General features: G+C 50.2%; 1 long non-coding RNA gene across 1 annotated transcript; it reads right to left on the reverse strand.

Annotated features, from left to right (window-relative positions):
* Positions 1–477: 477 nt before the first annotated feature.
* LOC141153294 (uncharacterized) lies at positions 478–1,170 on the reverse strand. Its single transcript, XR_012247278.1, has 4 exons — positions 947–1,170; positions 828–861; positions 676–747; positions 478–595 (listed from the first exon to the last, which is right to left on the reverse strand). It is a non-coding gene; the product is annotated as an uncharacterized lncRNA (long non-coding RNA).
* Between the last annotated feature and the right edge of the window lie 3,852 nt (positions 1,171–5,022).

Below are 5,022 nucleotides of genomic sequence, written 5' to 3' on the forward strand. Positions count from 1 at the left end.
CTCCCTAACAATAGATCACATAAATCCAAAAATACATATAAACTGATCAGAAAAGATTAGTATTTTAACAAAGACAAATCCAAATTTTAAGTAGAATCCCACTCGGGAAAAAACATAGAGAGGGTTTTTTTTCCAACTAACTTGACATTACCAAATACTAGGCTTTCAAGATGTATTTTTTTACCCAGTAAGAAAAACGTACCCAAATATTGGTATATAAATTAAATATTTTATTGAATATATTTTTTAAAAAACGTTTTCTATTAAAATCAGAAAAAGGGATTACGAATCCCACTTGGAGAAAACAATAGAGAGGGTTTTTCTATAACTCAATTGACATTACTGTATAGGAAATTGGATGCTCAACCGTATAAATAATTAAGTAGAATTTGCGTGCACTCTGTCCGGGTGGAAGTGCTGATGCAATAGGCAACTAGTGCCTGGTTACTACAGAGAATTATTTCATCGCACACTCAATTGAATGCAAAGTTCATTTATTGTGAACAAAGTGAGACAATATTAAACAATCAAACCGGGTTTCAGGGCGACAGTAGACGTTTCGGCCTCTCATGTGGCCTTAATCATTACGTCGCTACTGCAAAAGGAGAAGACATACAGGGTGTCAATGGAGGTAATATATTACATTATATACAGTAGTACCAGGGGTTATCTTACTTGTTATGCGGTTTGAGGGCAAGTTAAGGTTTAGTAAATAGATCAAGGGAAAGAGATTTTCCAGGTGCACGGCTGCAATATCAAGGCAGTGTGATTAGGCATGCTGTGCAAATTAGTAGCGGGGTCTTCTTATATACTTGCAGGGTGGTTACCTTAAGTTCACAGTAGATATGGGGTCACAGGGATCTATAAAATACAGTGCAATAGATAATTAGGAGTGAATATTGCGCTGAGTTGTTGGTATAGGGACACTGTCCTGATGGGATTGTACCTTGTGGTGGATACCTGACTTATTCCTGTGTCAGGTCTGGTCCCTTTATGGCGTTCCCTGAAGAGGTGGGTTAGGCAGTGGGGGTCTAGTGGAGTAGAGCGGCGCTCCCATTCCTTGCTGTAGCTGTCAGTGGTGGCAGTGTGAAGAGACTGCGTTTTTATGGGTATCATTGCGGCCCCTGACCGGAAATGCGTCACCGGTGGGGGCGTATCACCGGAAGTGACGTTACGCCGGCTCCTTGCTGTGTGCAGTGCTGGATACAGACGCTGCCTAAACAAAGGGGTTGCCAGGGAGACCAACTGGGCGCATGCGCAGGAGGATAGGACTGTGTCCTTGCGCAAAGTGTACTGGCCGTGTAGCTGGCCATGTGAATTGATTTACAGGAATGGCACTATGTGGGAAAAGGGGCAGGGAGAGGACTAAGGGGCTGGTTAGGGTAGAGTCAAAATTAAAGGAGCAGGCACTCACCAGGGGGGTAGATTGCAGTCAATGTGTCTGTAGGAAAGAATAAATATATTAGTAAACCCAGTCAATTTCTCTATTTAGACCCCTGGGGGATAGAGTCTGCAAAGTGTAGATCCAGTATGATTCATGTTGTCTGAGTAGTTTCATGTGATTTCCCCCCCTCCTGGGTCTGGGTACATGTTCGATTACCTGAAAACGGAGCTGTGACACAGTATGTTTGGCTTTAGAAAAATGATCTGGTAGTGATAACCAGTTTTTGCCACATCTAATGGTGGATTTATGACTTGCTATGCGGTCCCTGATGTGTTGTGTCGTCTCTCCTACATATAGGAGGCCACATGGACATTTCACTACATAGATGACAAAGTTAGAGTCACATGTAAAGAATCCCTTAATAGGATAGCTCTTGCCAGTTCTGGGGTGCGTGATAGTATCCGATTTAATGATGTTAGAGCAGGCGGCACAGCCCAGGCAGGGGAAGGTGCCATGTTTCCGGTGTGAGGCAGTGACCGGGATCGTATACGAGGGACGTTATATATCCCCCAGAATGTGTACAGAGACCTATTAAATCCATTGGAGTGCATTGCAGTCACAGACACAGCTGCGGCTGCAATGCAGGAATGAAGGTGAGCAATGACCTGGTCAGACTACCTGGCTAAGGCAGATTAAGTAAAACCCGGCAGGGCCTTCATTTCTTGGAGGAGGTCACAGGAGGCAGTGGGGCGGCCTCCTCCCTCCAACCCGGGTTTTGCAGTGGCTCTTGCCACAGGTCCTTTAAAACTCCTGCACTAACTATTAGTGTTGTTCTATGTTGCAATCTGCTAGGAGCACAGCAGGTTAGCTCAGCAGGACTGTGTGTGGCTGAACCACTGCCTAGGAAGGCTCTGCACCTGTCAGGCTCTGAGCGGCCCGGCGCGGCCGTTGTCCCCGGCAACCGTTGTTTATGGACTCATGTCAACCGGAGGACTTTCTGTTTACCCGTGAGTTGCTGAATAAAAGCTGTTTATGTTGGACTTGTTTTGGGTCACTGCCTCAGTTACTGCATGGTGTGAACACCGCCGCCTTACAGCTTGGTGGAGAATGCGGGCATTGTGACTAAGGCATACCCCCACCGGCAGCTGCATGGCCACAATCCGGCCGGCCACCTTTCAGCCTAAACCTGTGGATAAAATGGAGGAGCTATTAAGGCAATTGGTCCATACGCAGCGGCAGCAACAGCAAACCAATGAGCTGATCATGCAGCAGCTCACAGCTCTGTGGGAGACGCCGACGGCACCAGCACCGAAAGGTCGAGAGGCCCGGGACAAGGTTCGCTCAGCGTTGAGGAAGATGGGACCGGAGGACGACGTGGAAGCCTTCCTGACCATCTACGAACGCACAGCAGAGCAGGAAAACCTACCAGCCGACCAGTGGGCGGAAGTGGTGGCGCCGTTTTTGGTTGGCGATGCCCAGAAGGCCTGTTTCGACCTTAGTCGGGAGGACGCCCGGGACTACCAGAGGCTCAAAGGTGAGATCCTTGCCCGGCTGGGGGTCAATACATACGTGAGGGCTCAGCGTGTGTTTTCGTGGGCCTATGTGGAGACCCGACCTGCCCGGTCTCAGGCTATTGACCTCCTGCAGCTGGTAAAACGGTGGCTCCAACCTGAGACTTTGTCCCCAGCCCAGATAGTGGAGAGGGTGGTGGTTGACCGGCTGGTGAGGACTCTGCCAGTCGCTATCCAACGTTGGGTGGGGCAAGGGGACCCTAGAACCCTCGACCAGGTGGTCAGTTTGGTCGAGCGCTACTCAGCCACTCAGGACTTCAATCGAGACTCCGCCCCCTCTCGGTTGTCACGTCGATCCCTGCCAACCCAGGAATCGGGAAAGGGGTCGCGTCCCTCTGCTGGGGACAGTCAGCACCATACCTGTGCTGAAGGGGAACCCCAGAGTGAGAGTGGCAGGAGACCGATTCCCTCCCAAACTGTCATAAGACCTAACAGTACCACCACCCTTAGGTGCTGGCGGTGTCAGGGGCCGGGACATGTGATTGCTAATTGTCCCCTGACTACGGAACCCATGGACTGCGGATATAGCCGCCGTGTCTCAGTGTACGCCCAGACCGTCTGCACAGCGAGCCTCGAACCCCGGGACAATGAACTCCAAATATGTCAGGTACTGGTTAATGGGTACCCCACGGAGCCTCGTGACTCTGGTACATGGGTCGCTGGTGGCAGGAGACAACCCCGGTGGATGGCCCGTCGGGGTTGTGTGTATCCATGGGGACCTCCGAGAGTACCCAACTGAGGAGGTAGTCTTGTCCACGCCATGTGGAGACATAAAACATGTGGTGGGAGTGGTAAAAACTCTTCCCTATGGGACTGTGTTGGGGAGAGACTTGCCCCTGTTCTGGACTCTGTAGAAAAACAAAATCCACTCTCCCCCGGTAAAATGTATTACAGACACTGTACCCGACGAACCTGCCGTAGGGGTGTCCAACCTAGGGACAGAGTGTGACCCCGATAGGTTTCCCTTAGAGGTGTTGGCAGGAGAGGTCGAGGAGACCCCATCGATCCCCGAGCTGAAAGTGTCCTGGGGCACGTTTGGGACAGCTCAGCTACGGGATCCCACCCTGACTCAGGCGCGGGAAAGGGTGTTAGAGATAAATGGCGTAGCTCAACAGCCCGGTGCAGATACTGTATTTCCACGCATGGTAATCAACGGTGAGTTACTCTACAGGACAGATAAGATCAGGGACGAGGTTGTAGAACAGTTAGTGGCACCTCAGTCGTACCGTCGAGAAATTCTGGATATGGCACACTCACACCTGCTGGGTGGACACTTAGGGGTGAAAAAGACACTAGACCATATCTTACAGCGGTTCTTTTGGCCTGGGGTTTACGCGGAAGTCAAAAGGTATTGCGAATCCTGCCCCGAATGTCAGTTGACCTCACCCACTGCAAGCTTCCGTAGCCCATTGGTACCTCTGCCAGTGATAGAGGTGCCTTTTGAACGGATTGCAATGGATTTGGTTGGACCCATTGTAAAATCCGCCCGTGGACACCAACATATACTGGTAGTCATCGACTATGCCACTCGGTACCCGGAAGCTATACCACTACGCCACACCTCGGCAAAACTGATTGCACGGGAGCTGTTTGCCATGTTCTGTCGCCTTGGACTACCCAAGGAGATCCTGATGGATCAGGGGACCCCCTTTATGTCCAAAGTGACAAGGGAACTATGCAAATTGCTAAAAATTAAACAATTGCGCACCTCGGTGTACCACCCTCAAACCGACGGGCTAGTAGAACGGTTCAATAAAACCCTCAAGTCCATGTTAAAAAAGGTGGTTTCTAAGGATGGAAGGGATTGGGACATGTTGTTACCCTATTTGATGTTCGCCGTCCGTGAGGTACCCCAGGCTTCCACAGGGTTCTCTCCCTTTGAGTTATTGTACGGCAGACACCCTAGGGGTCTGTTGGACATAGCCAAAGAGACATGGGAACAAGAGCCAACTCCGCATAGGAGTATAATTGAACACGTGGCTAGTATGCAGGACCGGATCGCGGCGGTCATGCCCATCGTGAAAGAACATCTGTTAGATGCCCAGGCAGCTCAGAGGCGCACATATA

Source organism: Phyllobates terribilis, unplaced genomic scaffold (assembly GCF_046119375.1).
Source record: "Phyllobates terribilis strain yellow unplaced genomic scaffold, ASM4611937v1 Scaffold_7__3_contigs__length_470593459, whole genome shotgun sequence".
In the NCBI taxonomy this organism is placed as follows: domain Eukaryota; kingdom Metazoa; phylum Chordata; class Amphibia; order Anura; family Dendrobatidae; genus Phyllobates; species Phyllobates terribilis.